This window comes from Uloborus diversus, chromosome 1, assembly GCF_026930045.1.
Source record: "Uloborus diversus isolate 005 chromosome 1, Udiv.v.3.1, whole genome shotgun sequence".
In the NCBI taxonomy this organism is placed as follows: domain Eukaryota; kingdom Metazoa; phylum Arthropoda; class Arachnida; order Araneae; family Uloboridae; genus Uloborus; species Uloborus diversus.
Genome location: NC_072731.1, coordinates 166007837 through 166034098, shown reverse-complemented (window position 1 = coordinate 166034098; position 26262 = coordinate 166007837).

Below are 26262 nucleotides of genomic sequence, written 5' to 3'. Positions count from 1 at the left end.
CCGTGGGAGTAGTTTTGCAGAAAATTTCAAGGCTGCAGCTGCTACGGAGTCTCCTGGATGTGGAACTGTAATACACAATTTCCCAATTACTTTGATGTACTGTTCCTCAACTTTTTTTTAATAGAGGAACTTCACATTGAGTTCAGACAATTTTGAATCATGTCAATATTCAATAAAAATTACTGTCGCACTTTAAAATAAACTTTGATCATCTTGTCTATCCAGCTTGGAATGCTGTTATAAAGACACACTAAAAAACTATCTGAGAGAAATCTATCTCGTAAAAGCTACATTTCAAATACACTCACGTAAAAAGTTCTGAATAAAATTCTCAAGCTGATCCGAATGAGAATTCGAGTTGCCGGCTGAAAATTTGCTGATGCTGGCAGTTTGTAAGTTCGTGATTTGAACAAAGAGAAAAGACGAACTAAACGGAAATGAGAAAGAAAATAAGCCCACCTTTTGGAAGAATATCGAACAAAGGATTAACTTTTCGTTTGAAGCTTAGCGCACTTTTGAGATAAAAGATGATCTGGATTCCAGACGAATTATTTCCCACTGATTGCCATCAATATGTCTTCAAGTTAGATAATTGTGGGAAATAATTTTTTGAATTACTGAGCATGAATTATGAGGTATGTGTAAAATTTGCGAGTCTCCGTTTTTTATTGTTCTGATAGTAAATAATTTTTAAACTCAAAAATACTAAGACGTTTTAGATATTTAAAATATTTTTCTAAAACTGTAGTCATATTTTAGATGTCTATACTTGACAATGCTGTCTCTTACTCCTTTAAAGACAACTCCATTTTTAGCATACATTCCAGCAAAATTAAAGGAATAAAAACATGGGAAAAGGTATGATAAAAATATCACTGATTTTTTTAAAAGGTAAAATGAGAATTTAATAATTAAATTAGCATTGAGAAATGAAAATTTTGAAAGTAATATACCTAGAGGAGAATATGTAATACTGTCGGTCTGTCTGCCCAAAAAATGTAGATCAATAATTGGATTTGATAAAACAATTATTTGTACAAAAGATCTCGGCAAGGACCCCTAGTTTACTTGGCCATAGCCATAGTTCATTCTTGGTTTAAACACTTTTTTATTCAATATTAAACAGTTCAAAAAACATAACATTATCGGTTACGGAGAAATTTGAGGCATATATAAATCAGAAAGCTGGAGTGCTTCGAACGACCAACATGGGAAAGAATCCTTCACAAAGAGTATCAGTAAAATTATTATTATTATTTTTTTTACTATTATTTGTTTTTTAAAGGCATTTAGACAATGAAAGTCATGTCAGGCAAATTTAAATTTTTTTAGTGACTTCATCATTTACCACCAATGTATCATTTTTTAAAATTGATTTTCCCTTTATTTGTGTATAATCATGTAGCAGTTGTAAAATCCATTTATGTGTGTAAATCAATGATTTGTACGTAAGTAAATAATGAAGGGTTTAAAAATAGTTTGACCATCGTGTTACGCATGGGACACAGTGGAGTAAGTAATCAGAGTCTAAGGTTTTGAAAAAAAAAACGCTCTAATCATGAGAAAAAGTCGCAACTACAGAAAAAGCGTGAAATGAAACATTGATTCTAAAAATTAGTCTGTTCTGTATGCAATTTCAAGGGTGCTGGAAACTATATTCTTAATACTAATGCAAAAAAAATGGACATTCAAACATTCTAATTAACTGTAAGAAAAGAAAAGAATAAGATTAATTTTGTTTCCTGGCGGTAGAGCTCAAAGCGGCTAAGCACAGAAATTATACTTTTTAAAATATTTAAACCTCCTCCGAAATTCTTGAAAACTATAACAAAAACTGGTTTTTCATTACACTCCCCAACCCCCTCCCCGTGAAAAAAATATCATGAATTTGATTTCAGAATTTACTAGGGGTTGTATGTTTCGACTTGATGTCTTAGACGGCAAATCTTTCAATACTTGGGTTAGTTTCACAGAACTATGCTCCCGTGGGCAGGTAATTGGTAGTATCTGCAGAAATGAGTTTTCGAGATATTTGACGAAACGCGTATCGGATTCAATACTAACAGTAGGAAAATGTTGAAATGAGACGTTTTCCCCCCCCCCCCCCCCCCCCCCCAGCGGAAACCACAGACGCAAGCTTATACAATAAGGCAAACGTACAATAGAATGGATGACAAAAATGCAAAAAAAAAAAAAAAAAAATGAAAAATGAAAAATTTGCAGTTACTGCCCTTTACCAGCATACGGCAGTATGGCAAAATGTTGCAACTGACTGAAACATGGCCATCCATATGAAAATTTTAAGGGGGACTCGGATATTTTCCCCATGATTTAGCAGCTATTTTCTGCATGGAAACCGATTTCTGCATAGAGCTACTAAAAAAAAATCGCATTTTTAATAACTTATTCATTAATAGCTGGAGAAGAAATGTTTTTACATTTTTGCAAAAAAAAAAAAAAAAGTACTTAATGCACAGGAAGTTCTATTTTAAAGGGGGGCTTGAGTCCCCCTTGCCCCCCCCCCCATATGGGCGCCCTAGGACTGAAATATTTGTCTGGAGTTTTATGGTAATAGAGCTCTCGGTCAAGGAAAATTAGGAAGAACTGATCCAGATGAGATTTCAGGAGTACTCAAGCCTGTCATTTAGGAGAGTCAATTGCCCCCTAAACCCTGCAACGAATGGGATGCATGCTGCCCGTTAAGTTTTTTGATCCCGTTGAAAAAATAGTAACATTTGCTTGGAATTACCAATGAATATAAAATGCCATTGGACTATCTTCTTGCATGTATGATGGGAGGCCGTGCTGGTCTCAGCAGGCGTCAGACACGCCACCGAAGGGTCCCGGGTTCGATGCCAGTCTGCCGAAGATCCTCCATGTTGGTTAATAGTGACTGGGGCAAGTTAAATATGTGGTGGTCACAAAGTTCAAGTGAATAACTACCTCTGGAGATGATAGACCAGGGATTGTTCGGCTTCTGGTCTGCGTAAAAAAAAAACAGAGCTTTCTTCGTGGCCCCATTCAAGCAATTAATCCATAAATATTGAAAGGTACAGAGGACCCTCAAGTGTGATATGATATGTGTATGTATGCTGGTTCTCCTTGCAGATAGCCGCTAAAGGCAGCTGCGTCATCATATCCATTTGTTTCTCAAATACTTGTTGAATATTTAGTCAGAAGACTATATACTCTCCAATATTTTTCCTCTATACAATTGCAAAAAGGTAGTGCAGGGCATTCTTCCAAACACGCAGCAGTCATTTCTAGTTTGGTTGGACGTAAAAGATTTAATTGTATGATAAAGAATAGGCTAGGAGAAAGCTCGGCGGAAAGTTGTAGCAGATTTTGTGTCATTCAAGGGATATATACGAGGATGTTTCAAAAACCTGTGCTCGCTGCGTAATTCACGAAAAACTGCAAAATTGTCGGACTTTTTTTAGTTTTTCCTTTATAACTCCTAAACTATCCAACTTTTGAGTCTAAATGTGAATACCAGTTTTAAAGCGCATTAATTTTTGAACAATTTAAGCTGAAATTTAGGCTTTTCTTTCTTCATTAAATCGATCAATAAAAAGGGAAAGAATCGTCCCACAGTTTTTTTTTTTGACACCATTGGAAAAAGCGACATTTTTTTACTCTAGATCTCTCTCGACCTATAATCGAAAAACTTAGCTTTATCTTCAAAGGAAAAAAGTTACAAGCGTTTTTAAATCAAGCTCGAAAGATGTCATTTTGATTCAGGTTCTCAACCATTTTATTTTCGCGTTTCCACGGTTACGCTTTTTGAATCCATTGTTTCTTTCCTTATTTTACATTTAATTTCTTAAACTTATTTTATTTCGTGTTTTCACGGTTACGCTTTTAAAATCCATCTTTCGCATTTTAATTTCTTAAAAGTATTTTAATATCTGTCGTCGTTGTTTGGAAGGGTAATTTTGCATGATGTTTTTTTTTTCTTTTATTTAAGCCTGATTTTGTAATATATTTCACTTGACAGAATTTTTATTCTCAAGGTAGACCGGGCAAAGCCGGGCAACGCAGCTTTTAATGTATAAAGATTTGATAGCTACTGTTAATGTGATTATATATTTTTTTGTTTGTTTGGCAAAACGTTTATTATTGCCAAAGAAAAAACATCCGCTTCCCTCACAAAAGGATTGAGTTCCGGTAGCGTGGTCACTTGGCGAGTTAGGCGCTGAGCAGTTCAGTCTGGGATTATTGTTTCAAAGCAACTAAATGCAGTTCATTGTTTCGGCGATTTGTTTTGAAGGAAAAGAAACTTCTGATTTGTTTTTATCCGAGTGAAATGTACATTTTCTTCTTTTCTTCTGACGATGATTTTTGAATGTTCCACAGGATGCTTTTTTTTTTTCGTTAGACGGATGGATTATGATAGCGTGGTTGCTGAGCGAGTTTGGAGATAAACAATAGAATTGCGGAGTTATTTTTACACTTAAAAGATATAATTTGATGTCTTTTTTTTTTTTTTTGTTTATTTGGCGAAATATTTTAAATTGACAGTAAAAACCGCTTCACTCGCTAAATAGAGTTTTAAGCAACTGTAAAGCTAATTTAATGATTTGACGAAAAGTTTTAAATTCCAAAGAAACTTAATTTTTTTTTCTTTGAAAAGGTGTGTACGCATTTTATACGAAGAAAAATGATCATTTCACATCAGAGGGCGTCAATTTTTTTTTATTCAACGGACTTCTATTAAACTTTTAACATGGGCATCGCTGTGCGGGTACTGCAATTACTTATATAAACAAGCATTAGAGTCTTACTATATGATTCTTTGCCCCCTTTTTTGGAATAGGATGTTTTTTTTTTTTTTTTTTTTTTTTTTTTTTTTTTTTTTTTTGTCTTGAAAGGTGTTTTGTCTCATTTCTTCAAAAATCGAATTTTTCCGATTACTTGTTTGTTTTAAGATTGTAAAAGAACTATTGAACCTACAGACTTCGTTTTTGGCTTAAATGAAAACCATTTAACTGTATTGTAACAGTATATCCATTTTTTTCAATGAGAAGGGGGAATGATGTCCATATTTGGGGTTGAATTTGATCGAAGCATAATTTTTTTTTACTTTTCGCCAAAAATGGTCAATTTTCGAAGTACGAATCTCTTAAATTATTGGTCGTACAGAACTCCACTTGAGCTTAAATTGTTTAAATATCAATGCGCTTTAAAACTGGTATTCACATTTAGACTCAAAAGTTGAATAAATTAGGAGTTATAAAGGAAAAACTAAAAAAAGTCCTAAAATTTCGCAGTTTTTCACGAATTACGCAGCGAGCACAGGTTTTTGAAAACTGCAAACTTAGAATTACACCCTAACTGACCCAAATAACATATTAAAAAATCAGAACTGCATCGTGTTTTGCAATTTTAGCCCTTTTTTTTATAATGTGATTGGACTAGTGATAAAAATGATGCCTGGAGAGAAAAAATTTAAAGTAGTAACGTTTCAAAAATTTAATAATCAACTTTTTAATACCAAGCGTTTAATCACCTCTTAGATAAAGCGATTACAAACTAAAGCTCAAAGATAGCTGGATAAGTGGATCTTTGATAACAAGTAGATGTCTGATAAGAAAACAATAGAAAAGACAACAAATACACTTCTGAGTCAATTTGCAATTCTAGAATACTTGAAAGTCATTCTGGTTTTAATCTTCGGTGCTTGACGTATTATTCAGGCCTAAGTGTGAATAAAACTTATCAGAAGTTTTTTTTTCTCCCCCTCCCACTTTTCTCTCCTTCAAAGTTGTTGAAGTTGACCTGTATTGGATATTTTTGAACTGCTTAGTAACTTTTGTAATTTTAACAATCATATTTCGTCGTCTAAAGAGCTTGTCATTAGATTAAAGATAATAGTGCAGCGTTAAAATGCACAAACTTGCAAGAAACGAATTTGTAGTTTCCTGGAAATTTTTGCATTTTAACGTTGGATTATTATTTTTCACTTGCAGTTTCCAACAAATTTTCTTGTAATTTAACGTTGCCTTATTATCTTTTACTTTTCAAAAGACAAAGATATTTATTTTATTTAATATCATTAGATTGGCATTTTAAGTCTCATTTCAGTGGAAAAGCTGTTACAACGTAAAATTTAAAGGTTTTGTGTTGGTAGAAATGTTTCAATTTATGTAAGAAATAATTACTTTTCAGCTTACTTTTCAGTTACAGTTAAAATTAATTAAATCAAGAAGAAGTAAAAGCATGAAGGAGAGCTTGAATTCTCGTAAAAAATCGCTAAAACAAAGCAAAAAATATGTCTAAAATATATCAATCAATTCAATAAATATTTATAACATAATAACTTTTGAAAGAAAGCTTATAAGACTGTTAGTAGCACCTGAAAAAAAATTCCACTTTCTCTTTATATAAAAACGACATATTTTGTTGTCACATAATCATTTCAACAGACCAAAAATTATTCTTGAAGTAAGTTGAATCCTACGCTAAATGAGAGACGGCAATCATGTAGCACCGAAAAACTAGGTTGAATTAGTTTCGAACACACTTTTGTTTGTTACTGAAACTGTATAACTCTCGTAAACAAGAATTTTCGCAAAAGTAAATAGTTACACAGTTGTGAGCCTGGAAATATTTATAGAAGCGATGACATATTTATAATAAGGAAATAATGTAACACTGCATGATTTCTTCATGATTTTCGATGAAGATATCAGGAGCGCCAACGGGGGGAATGGGGGAGGTTATGGTCAGGGCAATCATTAAGGGGGGTCAGAGGAAGGGTCAATTGCCCCCCCCCCCAGGTTTTGAAAAATTTATGGTTTTATATGTAAATAGTCGTGGTTTTTGCTGCTTTCCGATTAAATTTGCATTGCTTGCCCCCCCCCCCTTGGAAAACTCGGAATGATGCCAACGGTCATGGTGCCAACTGTCATTGACATTTTAGAAGATGATACTAAAAGAGTCTTTTTTCTCTCTCTCTTTTTGACGAGTTTTTGTTCTTGGTGGATGCTGCATTGCATTTAAAGGGGATGTGCAATTGCTCCTGATCAGGAGTGACACTCCTGAGAATATTGTAGCCACTAATAAAGGAATAAATAATCTATGATTTGAAGGAAAACAGGGTTCGTTCTAAAAATAGAACAGCACTGATAAAAGCTTTCACTGACCGTTCGCTTATTTCATTGACGTCAATACATCCAACAGTCTGTGAAAAACAAATAAATGACTATTTGCAGACTTTTGTACTTTTCCGCTCGTCACACGTTCTGAACTAAGCGAATGTTACTTACGTCAAAGGAACTGATGAAATACGTAAAGTGCCGCAGTTCAAGTGCAGATGAAGAAGGAAGTCAACGTGGACCAAAGTTCCAGGTCATTAATCAAATTTGTTTAATTTAGATTCAAACTGAAGTTAATAAGCAGTTGTTAAATAATTGGTTAGCTATTGAAATCAATGGAAAGTGTGTTTTTTCTTTAAAATAAAAAGAAATAATTGAACTAAGATAAAACCACCAGTGGATGACACTGCATTGTAGTTGACACTTATAAAGAAAAAGTAAATTAGCAAAAAGAACATGGGTTGCAAAAAATCAACTAAAAATTAGCTTAAAGGTAAACTTTGCAAATTTAAACATTTCTTTATCATTTTATATTTTTTGTAGGATTTGTAATGTGTCTTGTTCGTTAGTACCAACTACTAGTGCAGTGCCAATTGCTGGTGGTTTTAACTTAAAAAATATTTTATACAGTAATGCGTTTGTTTAGTGTTCGAATGATTTTTTGGAAAGTAAGCAGAAGCTTTACATGCTTGCTCCATATTTCTCCGTACCTTGCTGGTAGTAGGATTTGTTTAAGTTGTAATATCAAATGGAGCTGTTTTGTAAGCTATTTCAAAACAAAGACCGCACTTAGTTTCCATTTCTTCATAACAATTAATGAAATATTTGAATTGGAAGATTGGATATTCTCTCTCGACAGCATACGTAACTTGTGTGCTAAGACTTGCTAAGTATTATGCGGATAATGTAAATACATTTTAACGGATATACGAAGTATTAAAGTATGGAAACGGAAAATTTATTTGAAAAGGGTAACTTTTTTAAACACGGAAATTTTTAAACTACAGCAAGTCAGGACAGAAAACATTCAACTAATCATCACAACACAGCTCAAATGGCACCAGAAACAGCACTTAGAATCTGGTAGTTAACATGGTATAATATAGTATAATACATGGAAAGATTGAAAAAATTGAAAGAATAATCCCAAAAAAACCCTGGGGACACATTAGGGAGACTCCCTTGAGGCAGAGATAATATGAGTTGTTTCTGGAATGTTACTAGAAAATAAGCCCAGTAACACACACAACACACATTAGTTCCCCTACATCTCACAAACAAGCAAAAAGGGGAAACTGGAAGTTCGAAGCCTAGTTATAAACAAGGCATAATTGCACTCAAATTAAATATTACACCACATAACTTGCAAAGCAAAAGTAGTAAAAAGACCAAGAAAGCGACATAAGGAACTAATGTAGCATTTTTTTGGCTTTTATGCCAGCAACATTCCAGAAACATCTTATATTATCCCTGTCCCTAGGGGAGTCCCTCTGATGAGACCTCAGGGTATTTTGGGATTATTTTTTCAATTTGTTTTTCAATCTTTCCATGTGTATTATATTGTACCATTTAACGGATATGATTTAGACTTGAGGAAATAAAGTTGAGTTCTTGAAATCTACGAGGAGCATGCGAGATGAGCGTTTTCCCAAATAGTTGAATAATACTCATACTTCAGCCTTGTTCTTGGAATGGTGTTCCCAGAAAAGAGGGGGGGGGTCCTGGCACAGATATTGAAATTTTGGGGGAGTGAATTTATAGGAAGTTTTATCTAATTTTAAGGGGTATCGTTCTTGAGTAGGTGTGCTCTGTATCATTTGAGGAAAGTATTAAAACCAAGAAACAAAAATGTGGTAGAGGAGAGTTTAGCCGAATCTAAAGTGCTGTTGCTTTTGCCCAAAATCAAGTTTGGCTTGATGACACAACTTGCTAAAGTTTTATAGTATTAGCAAAAGAAAACGATTGCTTTATACAACTAGGCAACAAGTTTCCAGTGTGAGCGAGCAAAAATAAAGTAAGGTGTTTAACTTGATCGAGATGTTTGGAAACATTTTCAAGAACTAAGCTTTAAGATATATTAAAGACCTAAGCTTAAGATTTTGAAAGTAAAATACTTTTAAATAATAGGAACTTTCAAAGAAGTCGGAGGACAGAGCTTTCAAAGAAGTCGGCAAAAAAATCCCTCGTAAGCTCATAGGACCATAATTTTAAATCTATCCCAGAACTGAGAGTTAAATGAGTTTGGAGGAGCATATTTTAAATTCGAATTTAGACTACTTTCCTCAAAATCGTGAAGACAGTTGGAGGGGAAAAAAGAAATAATCCATCAGCATATCAAAGAGATGGAGCTCAGATATATTGAGGTAAGTAAAATGCCAGTTTGGGTACGTTCGAGAACAAGGAGCGGTCGCACCAGTGGCACAGCAAGCGTTCAGGAAATCAAAACTTTGACGTCACCTGTACTCCGACGTCACATACCAGCTTTCGAAAATGCTTGCGGTCACTCTGGTGGTGGACCCGCTTGCAACCGCTCGCACCACAGTCTCGACGTGGTTAGCGAGTTCACACGTCCTTTTTGCCCAATCCGCTCGTGTTTCAAGTTTTACTCTGTATTTGATTGGAGCGTCGTCTGCTGCTGAACTAGAACTAACGTCACTGATACCACAACTGTTCGGAAATACTGCTGTTCTACCAGGATCACCAGAAAAATATTAGTTACATCATAACCGCAATCTGACTTACTACGCGGTGTAACCGGTGAAATGTTTCCGAACGCAGCCTTTGCGGGTGAACTACTGTTAGGTATGACACCAGGGTTGCCAGATTTCAGAACAGTAAATACGGGACAGGCTTCTAAGAGTGAAAGCGGGGAAGAGGGGATATTTTTTAAGGTTGAGGGCTATTACTGGATATGGTGTATTTTTAAGGGATGCTTTCCGACGTAGAACGTTTCTTCATGAAAAATTTGAGAAATTTAATTGTATCAAGGCATTAAACTTTACAAAATGTCGCCGATCAAAGTATAAAAATCGTTTTCATTGCGATTGCCGACGCATGCGCAGGGGTATATTTCTAACATTAGTCAATGAGCAAAGATGAAGTAATCATTGGTCTGCCGCCCATGCCAAAACAAAAGCCAAATTGAAACGAAAATAATTTTTGCGTTTGCTACCTCATGATTTTCTTTTTGCTCTTTTTTTTCACATTTTTTTGCTTTACTAATTTTTTTTTCCTTAAAATAATGCCTCGTTTTGTAAAATATTGTAATAAGCCAGAATACGGGACTTTACCGTCCCGTATGGAAGTTCCCCGGGACGCGGGACAATTTTTCAAAATACGGGACTGTCCCTTGAATTCCGGGACGTCTGGCAACCCTGTATGACACGGACAAGACTCGCGCAATGCAGGATGTATTAAATAATGGTAACTGCCCTAATTAATATAATTAATAGTTAAAATAATATTAATATTCAACGAATCATTTCCTATTGTTTTATACGGCAATTAGTTAAACGAAAAGTTTAAAAATGTTTCGAAAAGACGTTCTTCCTTTGAGAACATTTAAAATGAGCCTTCTTTTAGTCCATTTTGTAAAAAAATCCTTACATGTTTGAGAAAAAAGGATGTCGTGCTCGAAATTAGCGCACCAAAGAATAAAAATGTCAATCAATAATGTACAAACACTTTTTCCTGACGCAAATTTTGCAGGCCCGCGTAATCATTTTTTTTTTTTTTACATAAATTTGTAAACTAGAAAGAAATTATTATTATATGTTTGTAGAAATTTTATATTTCATTTTAATTCAAAATTGGAATTTCAGAACTTTTTCACTTTGTCATTATTTGAAAAAGAAAAAAAAATCGATGATTGAATTTCAAAATATGAATGAAATCTGATGTGAAGCTAAATTATAGCACCAAGACTGTTGTTAAAACCGATAATGTGGTTAAATTCGGCCAAAAATTGCCTTTCTTTTTTATTACAGATATTTTAAATAGTAACAATCAATTCGCTGGAAAATGGAACATTTAATTTTCTGTCCTCTGTGTGGTTTGAAACGTAGCTAAATTTATTTTCCGTTTTCCTTCGATTTTAGACCTCCCAATCATTATCTTGTTGCATTATGTGACATCAAATGAATCTGATAATTTAGTATAACGACATGATTTCCATGAATAGAACACCATTGATTATCCTTCGTTGCGGCATAATGAGAGTGCATATTCTTAGAAAGCATATAATAAATTTCTCTGTGTCCTGTTTTCGTATTGCATTATTTGGTTCAGCTTTCTTCCTCTATTTTTCTTCATAAACTGCCTCTCAGATAAATGTTTTCTTTCTTAGCATTATATAAAGTAGAACTTTGAGATATTTGATGCTTTAAAGCAGTTTTACATGGAAGTAATAGAAGCTCGTATTTATTCCATGGAAAGGAAGTGTACCACGACTCTTTTTTGCATTTTTGAAATTTATCACGGAAAACAACAAAGTCGTCCTGAACTAAATGAACCTATTTTACTGTATGTCGACATTGGTTTTTTAACAGCAACCGTGTATCGCGCTCTCTCTTTCTTGTTTGTCTTGGGCTCCAAATTAGCTAAAAGACCATTCCACCGTCACGTGTGAAACAATCTGACTCGACAATTTCACCAACACTACAGGTCCAAGGAGGTATCCAGAATTTTTTCAAGGGAGGGGTGATTGAATTTTATAACTTACTTTTTACTATGTATACTGATTTAAAAATATTGATCACAAAGATTTTGGACTTTAATTCCGAAACAGTTCCGAGATAAGGTCCCAAATCCAAACCTCCCTTCTCCCCAGTGGCGCAGCCACGGTAGGGGTTTTGGGGTTAAAACCCCACCCAGCACATTCATTTCCTGTGTTAAAATCAAGGGAAAAAAGCAGAGTATTTGAGCTTTTCCAAGCGGAATAGGTTTCAACAAAATATCTTACTGCTTTTAATGGTCGGGAAGCAGTCAGAAATAACTTCTCAATTCTTAAATATAAAAGTTGTATTTCATGATGAGCACCCTACGTCCCCACTGGCATGAGATAGCTAAAATGGTGTCAATAAAGCTATACAGGGTATCATATGGTCCCTCAGCACTTCCATCACTGCACAAATCCTTTTTAGAGACATCTAGAGAGAGGAAGCCTACCGCACCGGATTTTCTGAGGCTCTTAACCAATTATCATCGAAAGATTGAAACCGTTATTAGCTAGCACTTGACATTCATAAAGACAGAATGTATTTGAGGAGGAGGTTTAAATAATCTCGCGAAAAACACACAAAAAATGAATATAAGATTAAAGTAAAACTAATAATAAATATTCTGTGCTTTTGCCCACTTTCTTCATTTCATAGTGATATCAATACGTATTATTAATTGTTTTTAAGCAGTTACTTTGAATGAAAAATTACTGTAGAAATTCTTTGATATTGAATAATTACGCATTGTAAATGAATGGAAAAGAAAGCAACAATTTTCGATTTTAAAAACCCCTCCCAGAAAAATTTTCTGGCTGCGCCACTGCTTCTCCCAACATCAATGAAACTCGTCTAAATTTGCGTTTTCTGAACTCCATTTTCGAAAAATTTCCAGTGGAGAGCGGGGAGGGGCGATCGCCCCTCCCTTGTATCCGTCCTTGTGCAGATCTTAATATTTTAACTAAACAGGAGCAAGCACATTTATTAATATTTACATTTGCTACAAAGATTTTCCTGATACATTATTATTTTTATTAAATAACTAGAAAGTCGCCCATCAAGGTATGACGGCTGAAAATTGCTTCTACATTTGAACGAAGCAATTGCCTGTTTTATGATATTTTGATAGTTGAAATTTTAACCCGAACTCCGGAGCAGTCTAATTTTGACACTAAACTCCTCTAGGTTGCGTTCATTGTGGAACAGTTTATTGTTTCTTCATTCCCCTGAAATTACAGTTTTACCAGTAAAACAGTTAAGTTACCGGATCGAGTTCAGCCTTGTCACAATAAAGCCTTTTCCTGCATGTTAAACATTACCAAAACATATTATCAAATTAGCATGCCGTGGCGCGAGTTTCATTGTTGAAACACGCGGGTTACTCGATCATCGGCTATTATTTATATGAGGAATTTGGTACTTAAAATTTAAATTATTTTCATGCGTCAATTGCGGGACTTCTGCAGTTTACTGCATGCATTACTTTACATTTTTGCTCTATTAATGTAGCAGCGACGAAATAAACTGTAGGTTTTAAAAACTAAGGTTCCAACTTAAAGGAAACATATCTCATTTGTGGAGAGACAATAATTTAAACCGTTGTGTATGTGGCGATTCCATTGAAAACGGTCATTTTGTCCTGCACGTGACGGTTCCTATATCTAATAAAAAAAACTAATAATTTAAAAAGATCATGAGTAATTTTTTTGCTAAAGAAATCACGCATGCGTTTGTGTTTTTTTTATTTTTAACCGAGATAATTTTATTCGTTACACTATTAAGTTGTTAATTTTAATGAAATACATGAAGCGTCACGTGTGGGGAAAAAATTACAGTTTTCCGTGGAATGGCACTTAAACATATGTTTTAAAGTGGTAAAACAACAAAAATGTAAATGATTTGAGTGAAAGCGAAGAAATTAAGTTATAATATAAAAAAAATATTTCAATTCAAAATGCCACACTGCTAGTCATTATATACCAGTAAATTTCAACTATTATTTGCTATAGTAGAAAGTATTGAAGGGGAGTTTTCCTCCCAACACCATCTTCGTCTTACCCCAAGGTTGGGGAAAGATGCTGAAATGCGAACTTTTTAAAATTATCTACTATTTTAGGTAAACCCTCGCTAAGCGAAACACATATTTTTTACAAATCACGAATGTATATATATTCGTTAATAAAAAGTTGGATGAAAAAAAAACGAATGTGGTTTTTTATACGAAATAAAGTTAAAAACAACGGCGTCTTCCCCCAAGTTACCTTAATGGGGTTGTTTCCTTCAGTTGAAAGTACTACTAGTCAGTATTTTAGTCACTAAAATGGACAGATTAAGCAAAAAAAATAACACGGAGCGAGATAGAACTTTCATTTTCTCAACGCTTATTTTTTAATTAATTTATTCAAATGTCTGATTTTGAAAACAAGGCGTGGTGCCGTCACAAATGATGTACTTTGGCGCATCTGCCTACCGTGTTCCCACGTTATGATGATCAAGAAGCGAATTAAATATTGCGCTCTACGCTTGCTATCAAATGAACCACATCGTTGCCAGTACACATGAGTAATCCAACGAGGTACGGGGAGACATGCCGTATCTCATGGTGAGCAAGGTTCAAACATTAAGGGGTAAACTTCCAGCTGGGCTGACGCCCAGCACGGGGACCTTCCCCGACGCAATAAGCACCAAGCGCGTCCGTAGCACATCACGACTATCGACCGCCGCACCCAGCCGTGCGGGGGGCCCGCTACGCGGAACCCCCGGACGGTGGAACCTAAGGCTTACAGCTAAGTGGTGGGATATATGCGGAGAAAAGTACACATGAGTAAAGATGCGAATTAAATATTGTGCTCTGTGAATGGCAACAGTGAATGGCATTTCATCATTTATGATAGTATCGGCAGAAACGTAAACAATGAAAACGCACCGATTAAAATAAATTATTTAAAACATTAAACTTAGTCAAATTATTTAAAAAGTGGTCAGATCCTATGTTTTTAAGCATGTTCTTTCAGAAAAAAATACTTTTAAAGTTCTGGAAACGACCCCATTGTTGTGAAAATATTGTCTCTATCGCGTGTGGTCGCTTAGGAATAGGAAGTGCAAAGTGGTCCTCGGTATTGAAAATGTTGAAAACCACTGGGAGAACACTTTGATACGGAGAGAAATGAGTAATAGGGAATAGGAATATTCTAGAATTAAGATGAAAGTGTATTCACATAGTAGCTGAAGAATGAGATAACGAAGTACAAAAAAGATAAAAAGATATTAAACTGCAAACTGGTAACAGTAGCGATGAGTAACATTATTCAATTTCGTTTGTTATTTTTTGTTACATTATTTGATTTATCTATGGTTTTTTTTTTTTTTTTTTTTTTGAGTTTTAACAGGACTAAAATTTGAAATCCTCCAAAACAACATTGAGTGCAAACTAAAGCTGCAAAAAATATTCACAAGTGTCATAAATATTCAGTTATATGTGGTTGATCCAAAACATGAATTCATTTCATTTGAGTTCAATCATATTTATCCCTGATTTGCGTCAAATTAAGTCTACGAAATATGGCATTTTGATTTTTATTAATGACTTTTTTTCTCTATTATTTCTTCAAACCAGAAACTAAGAATATAGTCAATGTTTTCAATTTTTGGTGCTAAAAAATAAAATTTCGCGTTGTCGTTAGTGTTGAAAATTTTTGAACTGTTCAAAAAATACCTTTAAAATAGAGCTAAATTCATCTGTTCTAATACATGTTCCTCATTAAGAGCTTTTTACAACAAAGTTTGTTTGAAACAAATCTGCCTTAAACTTCAGGATCTATATAAAACATAAGTGTCCCTAACGATAAGGCTAAGTGGCACTAATGTTAAGGGTTTTCAAAACTGCACGAACGATTGTTCAAATGAAAAAGATTTATTTTCTATTTTCATCAAGAGCTTTTTCCAATCTAGTTTGTTTGAAAAAAGTCAGTCTTTAAGTTCTAGATCTATATTTGACCTTAATTTCTCCGTAGGCGCTAATGTTAAACTTTTTAAATTCTTCAAAATTGAACGAAATTTTTTTTTTCAAATCAAAAATTGAACATGGGAATGAGGTGTGTTCACCGAGATCCTTCAAACAAAAAAAAGTTTGTTTAAATTGAACAATTCACTCAAAAGTTATTAGGAATTTCAGACAAACCGACATTTTTCCCATCTCAACACCCTACTTTCCAATTTTTAATTTTTCTGTATTTATTTGCATTTTTCTCCTTGACTTTTCTTTTGTTTTTGTTTTGTTTTTATTAATATTTTTAAGATGCATAAAGCTTCATACTTTTTTCGTCTTTCTTTTATTTTTACGGAAAGTAGGCAAAAAAAAAAAAAAGATAAATTGATGATGGATATTAAAATTGATGATAAAAATGATTGTGTGTACACACACATGACACACGTGAGAAAACTGATAAACTTTCCAGACATATATTTTAAAATTTTGTTGTTGGCTAGTGCCGCTTTATGTCTGGGAAATGTGAAAACACATTCAAAATTGAAGGAGATCGAGAAATCAAGTTTGATTAAAAATTTTAAAGGTCAAACGAGAAGAGTGCTCGTAGTGCTTGTGGGAGGATATTACAGAATATTTGATATGCGTGGTTTATACAAAATTGAGAAAACTTTATCACCACATCGTTGTTAATACCTAATACAAAATGAATATTCTCTGAAATTACTATATTAAAGTTGGATTGTCGGTAAAACTTTCGGTTTAATCTCATCCAGAGACATTGAAGTTCAGAAGAAGCCTAAATTAAACACTAATCTTCCTTGCTAAGCACACAACAAACAGATTTTGGATCTCTGTCCGTCATAATATATAACTTCGCAACATAAGCTTTTAAATGTTTATTAAGGCTGGAATATGGTATAGCATAGAGTTCATGGAGACTTATCATGGTCATTATTGTCATTATCATCATTACATCACACTGATGATTACTAAATTGATTACTACTGTTGTTGTCGCTTTTATTATGAATGTTGTTATTATCAATGTATTATTATTACTAGTAATAATACTATAATTATTGATATTATTACTGGTAATACTACTATTGTTATTATCATTATCATTTCTTTTTTTCATTATTATTATTTATTTTTATTGCTGTGGCTAGTATCATTAATACTTTATTGTTGTTGTTATTATTATTATTGTTGTTACAAATTTTGTAAATAGTAATTGTTTTTGTGACTAATTTGTTGCAATTGGACAAAATTTTTCATATGTTCCATTAACTTTCATCCAAAATTGTCGTAAGTAACTTAACCTGTAAATTGTTTCTTGTAATGAATATCCAACCCCCCAACATTCGTATGAAGTACATATTCCCCGGATAAGATTTGTGAATGAGTAGGATTTTCTGGATATTTCTTTGGTGGGTATAAATAGCCGGGAATCTTGTGAATGAGCATGGCCCCACTGAATTTCCGCTCCGCTTAATCTTCATATAAATAATAGCCAATGATCGAGTAACTGGCATGCTCCAACAATGACACTCGCGCCACGGCATTATAATTTGATAATGTGTTTTGGTAATGTTTAACATGCAGGGAATAGCTTTATTGTGACAAGGCTGAACTCCATCCGGTAACTTAACTCTTTTACTGGTAAGACGGTGTCATTTCAGGGGAATGAAGAAACAAAAAAGCGGTCAACTATGAACGCTGTCTACTGGAGTTTAGGGTTAATCCACTGGAGTTAGGGTTAATCCACTGGAGTTAGGGTTTTTTTTTTTTTTTTTTTTCAAATATCAAAATATCATCAAACAAGCAATTGCCTTGTTAAAATGTAGAAGAGGAAAAGTAATTTTCACCCGTCATAACTTGACGGGCGACTTTCTAGTTAATAAGAATTAAGTGGGGCCATGGAATGAGAGAGAGTTAGTTTAATTTTTTTGATCGTCTGGGTCTCAGCCGTTGGCTAAAAAGTGTATTCGCTCTGTTTTGTGAAGCCTTTGTGCTGTGTTTTTGCGTATTTTGATGTAAATACGTGTGCTACCGTTGAGTTTACAGTGTCAATTGATATTTGCCTAATTGCTATGGTCAATTTAGCAGTTGCTAACTACACTTAATACATAGCTGTAAATAAATCTCCTGTGTTTTTTTCAAGAACTGTATCGTCATTCAAGAATTTCTTGAAATGGTAGGACTTGTAACAATTTTGGCGCCAAACGTGGGGCTTCTTCAGGATTTTCTTTGAGTAACTGTGACCATGAACATTTTTTTTTTTTTTTTTCATAAAGACTTTGAATTTGGAGTTTATTTTTATGGTCATCGCGCAATGAAAGAACAAATGAAAAAATTATTGGAAGCAATAAACTCTGAAAAAGTGATTTGGCTTTAAATCAAGAACAATTGAAAAGTGATTTGGCTGCAGATCTAGAATAATTGAAAAATGAATTAGCTTCTAATCAAGAGAAGCTTATTGCATACCAGGAAGAAACCAAAAGCGCCCTTGCCTCAGTCAAAAACGTTATGGAAAACATATTGAATGCAACAGAAAGTAGGGTTGACGCAATCGAAGTAAAATTTGAAGAAAAATTGAATAGCATTGAAGGCCGATTCAACGACGTAGAAAATAAATTGGAGGAAGAAGATAGAAAATTTCATCTACTTAAAGAAGAGATCGTCTAAGACCTGGAAAGGAAATTGGTGATGTCTGAAAGTGGTGCTGGTAACTTTGTGCATTCTGCTACGTGATCATCAATCAAGCTCGCCACGTACGACGGAAAAAGTGCTTAGTAAGTGTACAAGACTCTGTTCCTGATAGTTGCTGAAGCAAATGGACTATGTAACCAAGGCCTGCCTTCTTGCAGCATCCCTGAGAGGTGACGCAGCGGACATTCTACAGATCCTCCTGGACAGCCAGCATATGGATTTCGCCGCCCTCACATCTGCGTCAGAACTTCGCTTCGGCGAGAAGTGCCAGAAGGACTTTATCCGACTCCAACTGAAGTCTCATCTACAGAAGACTGGAGAAACCCTACAAGAGCTAGCAGCGGACGTCGAGAGACTGTCTCATCTGGCTTTCTGCGACTGTCCTGCAGAAGTTAGAGACAACTTGGCTCTAAATTACTTCATCGACGGAGTTCTGGATCTTGAAATCCAGAAAGCTCTCCTGATGGCGGACGTTAAAGATCTGAAGTCCGCTGTGGTGTATACCATAAAATTTGAGGCCAGCCAGCCAGCAACCCGCAAAGATCGCCATTCAATCCGCTGCATGAAAGTTGATGAGTCTGATCCGGTTTCGTCACGGTTGGCCGAACGTGAGAAGCAAATCAAAGAGGTAGCGAGAAGCATTACAAGTGATAAAGCTCCTCAGTTCCAAAAGAATTAAACATTGATATGCTGGAAATGCGGCGGAAAAGGTGACATAAGAAGAAATTGTGAAACTCGCCCAGAAACAAGAGGGAAGAGCATCGTTCCCTCCAAGGTTCCGGAAAACTAAGTAATGGCCATCTTGTGGGGCGGAGGTCGCCTAATTGGAATGAACCCCGTCTTAAAATTTTCCACATCTCCTCAAGAAGTGGCGGCATTAATGAACTTTTCATTTACTCATATGTAAATGAGAATCCCTGCAAACTGATTATTGACACTAAAGCCGATATTCCCATCATCAGGACCGATATGGCTAGTCAATTTGGACTCGAAATTCTATGAACGCCGCCTTGTGTACTTGTGTTACTCTCCAAAGTGTGACCGCTGACAAGATCAAGATTGAAGGTAAAGTGAACTTAGAAATTGTGTTTGGAAATGCCACTTACCATCATACGACATTCATTGCTGACATCGCGGATCCCTTCATTCTCAGATTGGACTTTTAAAGAAATATGACTTTACCCTTGACTTCAAGAACAATTAGCTGCACTCAATGAGAGAAGACATAGCCATTTTCCACGAAGAAAATGATGTAAAATCCGCTCATCAAATAATAGCACAAATGAACTTCAGCGTACACTCTGAAACGGAATCATTAATACCTGGCTACATTGAAGAAAGTAATAGTTTTCGATTTGGTCTCATCGAATACCCTAACCTAAGCAATAGCCCAAAAGGAGTACTTGTGGTATCCACGATTGCGGACCTTTCTAAGGATGTAATTCCTGTGAGAGTCGCCAACGTGAGCGGAAGGCATAGGAACATTCGGAAAGGTGAAGTGTTGGCAACTTGTGCTCCAGTAAACTGCATCATTAGAAGATTCAATTCCCCCGAGACTGTCTTCTGAGTCCTTGACATCGAAGTTAATTGGGAATGCACCATTATCGAAAGGTCAAAGAACTGCTGCGGAACAATTGGTGGACGACTTCAAGCATCTGTTTTCATCCACATCCGAGGATGTCTACTTCCCCCGTCAAGGATTTTAGCTGTTCTAAAGGAAATACACAGTAGTGCGACTGGAGGACATTTTGGTGTCTTGAAAACTCTCAATCAAGTTCGAGAGAGCTTCTTCTGGAGCAAAGCGAAGGATGCCGTGGAGAAATGGTACCATTCTTGCGACGTCTGTGCTGCCCGTAAAGGACCGAAGAAAAGAAGCCAAGGGAATCTACATCTGTGCTCCTTTCGAACGAATCGGGGTCGACGTCCTGGGTCCTCTACCAAGAACTGCAGGTGGGAACAAATACACCCTTGTTTTCATTGACTATTTCACCAAATGGCCCGAAAGATCAAGAAACTACCACCATAGCAGAGACTCTAGCCGAGCATTGGATCTCGAGGTATGGAACACCTTTGCAGATTCATTCCGATCAAAGGATGAATTTCATCTCTGCTGTGTTTAAGGGCCTATGTCTAATTCTCAAAATTGAGGAATCTAGGACAACACCACTACACCCACAATCGGACGGCATGGTGGAGAGATTCAACCGCACAATCCTGAATAATCTCTCGCTCATGGTCTCCAGAAATCAACAGGATTGGGACAAGAAGCTACCTTTGTTCCTGCTGGTCTACAGCAGTGCTGTCCACGAGACTACCGGATAAGCCCCATCTCAGGTGTTCTTTGGCCGAGAGCTTCGGCTACCTTGTAATCCAGCCTTCTGTCATCCTCCGGATACGCCTTCATCGCCTGAGGAGTACATCCAGGATCTCCAGGGCCGGTTGTAAAACGTTCATAACTTCGCATCGTTGCGGAAAAGAGGAAGACCCGATACGACACAAGGTCCACTAGACATGAATTCCACGAAGGTGACAAGGTTTGGTTATGGAATCCCATCCGACGGAAAGCTCTTTCGCCCAAATTGCAGTCGCATCGAAGTCCTGACGTCGCACAGTGGTTCAAAACGACAAAAAAAGCGGAAAAAATTCAATAACTTTGAATATTCTCAAAAAATTCTTTTTAAAATTGCTAAAATTGTTGCATGTTAATATTTATCTTCACGCTTGCTGATCGTATTCACTGCGAAACCCCGATTTTACGTCCCTCGAATCTACGTTTTCCCCACATTTTACGTTTTTTATCATCAGTCCCAGTTTTTCCGTACACTAATAATATTAATTTAATCCGGATGGAAAGTTTGTTCTTTATAAACTTCCCGCATTTTACGTTTTCCCTTGGCAGTAAAAAAAAAGAGAAAAAATGTTTTAAAATTAAGAAAAATGTTTCCCTCTGTGCATTTTTAAACATAATTCACTATGTTGAAAGTTAATCCATGAAAACAGAAATGCTTCTGCTCCATCCGTAGCTGACCTTATGGATATTTCGGCCACCAATGAAGATGAACAAGAAGAAGAGGAAACACTACTCGTCTCTTCTTTCAATACTGCATTTAAGAGCTTAATAATAGTGAAAGACTATTTTCTTTACCATAAAGACCAGGAAAAAACTTTGCAAAGTGTTCCAATCGTGGAAGATGCTGTATTTACTTTGGATTCAATAACTCATTATTACTGACTATTTTCAACCTAAACGCCCGAATTCGTTACTTAATGAGTTAGAATGAGCGAAATTGGTGTGTACAATAATGCTGTTTTCGGAAAATATCGCATTTTTACATTTTATAAGCTTCATCGTAGCAACCTTTATTACTATTTTTGTTTCCTTATTTGATTTTTGCTTTTCATACATTTCTCGTATTTTACATTTTTCCATATTTTATGTTTTTGGATTTGAATTCATTTCTGTTTTTAGTGAAAAATATAAATTAAATCAGTCGTATGCCACACGCAAGGTTTATTTATTGCAATTGGAGGCCGCGAATACAAAACTATTTTCTGGCAATGTTGACAAACTGAGAACAGCTTTATACTAGAATGATTTCGAAAAGGAAATCAGAAATTTCAAACGTTTAATGATTTTCTAATTTCATTGTTTTATGAACAAAATGGTTTGAGCATATCTGGGATCACTTGAAACGGTAAATTGGACATTTAACTTTTTATATATAGTTCTGTATGTCATTGTGTAAAATTGTCTTTTTTGTAATAAATTTGTGACCTGTTTTGCATTCATTAGTTTCTGGCTTTGTGTGCATGTAGCGCGTCAGCGTTGAGTTTGTGGCCAGTTTCAAAAATTTATTTCTCTTGAGACATGTATATGTTCATATGTCTTTAAAGCCAAACGGGTCTGAAAATTGTTATTTTATTTTCAGGTTACTACTGCATTGCATGTAGAATAATGCTCTGCATTAAGCCATAACAACGTAAATTTGTTTTTAAAAAATCTTCTACATTTATTGATGAATTTCAAAAGCGCCAACTTTCGGAAACAGTAAACAAACGTTTTTAGGCTCTCCTGCAAAGTAGTGAAACTGTGACATATTTTAGTCTGGAGCATGTCAAATTTGATGACCAATTCCTTTGATAAAAAAGCCGTCATACCGTTACGAGTTATTTTCTAACTTACTATATTGGTATTCGAAAATAGCGAAGCTCAAACAAAAACATCTGCCACGGCTGCAGTCGCAGGTGGTCGCAGCTAAAATGTTGTTGTTCATTTACAGGAAGGATTAAACTATTGATATACGTACCTTTTAGCCCACCGGAAGCCGCCGTTAAAAGTATATTTCATAATACTTTTCATTATATTTTTAAGAAAATAATGTTTTTTTATTTCAAGTAGTTTTCAATTTTGATGATTTTTTAATTTTTAATTACGATGTAATATGCATCCTATAAGTGTGAAAAACCAATCAGAAATGACTTTTATTAAATTTTAGTCCTCCTTACTGAACGAATGAATTAAAACTGAAGTATAAAGCGTACGTCCGAAAAAAGTAAAAACATAATTGTTCAACAATCTCGGCTTATTTTTGTAAAAACGAATTTTTTTTTTTTTTCAAAAAACTCTTATGGAGTAAGTCACTACAACTCAAGGGCTAAGTAATTACGGCATGAAATATTTTTTAACTTAAAACTTAAAAATGGTTATTTTTTCCGCCCTTGAACCACTGTGCGTCGTGGTGAGAATCCAAAAATCACCTAATACAAAACCTAGAGTTGTGCACTATGATCGGCTTGTCCCATGCTATGGCCATAGTTAGTAAGCAAATATTTAAAACTCCCATGGTAGTCCAGTCAATGAGTGCTCAAAACAGGGGTGTAGCGTGCATGGAATATGCGATAATTTTTGACTTCAGAATATTGTTAGGGGCAGTTAGTAAGAAAACATACTAAAAGTCCCCGACCCTGGGGAGTGAGCTAAAGGTGGGAGGAAGGGGGGAAGAAAATTTTGGGTTTTTCGAGAAAATGACGGAAACGGTGGAAAAAATGCGCTTAAAATAAAAAATGAAGCTAAATAAATTTACTATGGAACTGTTTCTACACATTTGTGTCAAATTTTCAATAATTTTCCGGGTATATGTTAGGAAAAATCGATGATTTTCGGAAAAATGCTCTCATATTGTCAAACATTTGCCCTTAGTGCCTCCCAAGATCAGTATTCATGAAAATTGTCAACGACAATGTTGTAAAACTTTAAATTTCCTTCAATTTGATATGCTGTCTTATTAAATTTTATTCAACCAATGAAAAGTTACAGAATTTCAAACACGCACTCTCATGGAAAAAGATGGAACACTTGCCATTCACAAATTTGAAACTGACTCGAAAGGATCGCGCACTTCCTCTTTCTTCAATGAATTCGACAATCCTGATGGACAATAAGAAGTATTTGTGGATTACTACAACTCAAATGATGTTTAAGGGTTGGGGGAAGGTCGTAAAATTGTGAGAAGGGGGAGGAAAAGAGTAAGAAGAGTGACATCAAGCATTTTTTTAATACGAATATATTTATAAAAATAAGTTTATGAAAAGTACTTTGTGACAAATGGGGAGGGCGTCAAAACGTTGAGAAAAAGTGTAACATCATTTATGAACAGCCCCTGACCAAGAAATCGGATGAAGATATGCAGAACTACGTTTATGCAGTATGACTTAGCTCCATACCCATTGCATTATTTAACGAAAGTGAACTGAGGAAGTGCAGAAAGTCAGCTTTCCTCTGTAAGAAATTTCTTAGAAGTAATTAATAAGTAAATATACTGAAAGTCCCCGACGCAGGGGGGGGGGGAGAGTGAAAAGTGGGAAGGGGGAACCAAATTTTGTGGTTTTCGATTATATCTCGGAAACGGCAGGAAAAATGTGTTCCGAATAAAAGTAAAAGTTAACTAAATTTATTGTGAACTTGTTTTCATACATATATGTCACATTTTCAGTGCTATTTTAGGTACGCGTTCTTGAAAACCAATACTTTTCGAAAAAAAAAATTATCTCGCTCTTTTTGTCTCAGAGTGTCTGTGCCAAGCAGGAGCTCAAGGGATCTTGTGCAGCAATCATGTGACAAGGACCTTGACGGCTTTCTGTGTCTTGAAAATCCACTGGCTGAACCCTTGAACTGCAGATTCAAACCTGCTACCAAAAAAATACGAAGCCTATGCCCAATCACAGCGACACCCAGCTGACAAGCAATCAAAAACTATGAAGTTCTAGCATGTACTCAATTTCGTTACTCTTATTGAAATGAATATGTGACGCTATAGCAGGATAATGAAAATTTCAATAATAGAAATAAGGAAAATGTAGCTGACCGACAGCACCTTTTTGTAATTATAGTTTTTATTACATTATTATTAATCATATTTTAAAAGTGTTTAAATGGAATATGGACTGACAGTAATTAGAAAATGAAAATATCATCTTTAAGGTGACATCTTGGTTCTATTCTGAGGCGAAAGGGTCATGTCACCAGCAGTGGAAAAGTTGTTCTTAGAAATTGGTAATGTATCGATGTCATCGTCGTCCCCTTCGTCCTGGATAAATATTTTGATTCTGTTGCAACTGCCCTTGCAATCCAAGCTTACGACAGAGTAGTCTAATGATAATTTTCTACAAGTGACATTCTGGTCACGTGTAGAAAAGCAATCTGTCGAAATCATCTTCCAGATTCCATCAGGAGCAACATCCGATTAAGAAGAGTTTCCAGCACGTGTTAGTCATTCCTCCTTTCCCAAACCCCCGATCCGGTATTTCACCATTAAGTTCCTAGCTACTGGTTAACTTGGTGGTACGGCAGAGTTAGAGATCAGTCTTGATGTTTGCAGCTACTTTGATAAATTATCTGTTACGGAACTCATTGAGGGACATTTCTATGGCTAGAGCACCATACCATAGAGAGATAGCATATGACCCCAGCAGACTCAATGGATTCAGGGGAAGAAGAACTGTTGATATATACCTTAGATACATGTTGTATGATTTTAGATTTGTGGCAGAATGTTGTGATCAATTGAGGATTTGGCTATCAAGAGGGCAAACAAGAGGACTTCCTCTCAAATGATAGCAACCGAAGAATTTATCCATCTGATGATATCCGTCTTCGCAATATCAACGTCAACATCACCTAAAGCTCGGAGCGTATTTGTCTCGTTTTTCAGCAGTTTCATCATTAGCGGATTCGTCAGCTGACTGTTATTATGAAAGTTGGACAGAAACCTTCTTGTTTGACCGTCGTCTCAATTTTCTAACTGACATTGATGTCCAAATGGTTTATACAGTCGTCTCTTTTTGCCTAACAGTTTTGTAAACTAGGTATCCACAATAACAACAAATTCAAATTTAATTAAATCAATGTCGTTATCAATTTCCTTAAACAGTATGTATAGTACTGACTTTCTGCACATCCTGAGTTCACCAATTGATACTGCATATATGTAATTTTGCAAATCTTCGTCCGATTCCTTGCTAAAGGGCTGTCCATATAAATAATATCACACTTTTTTCAACATTTTTAACCCTCTACCCCGCCTACCCTTTTCTTTGTCACAAAGTTCGTTTTACAAGCTACTTTTCATAACCATATTCGTATTAAAAAATGCTTGATGTCACTCTTCTTACTCTTTTTTTCCCCCTTGTCACAAAGCCGCACTTTCACGACCCCCCCCCCCCCCCCCCCACACACACACAGACCTTAAACG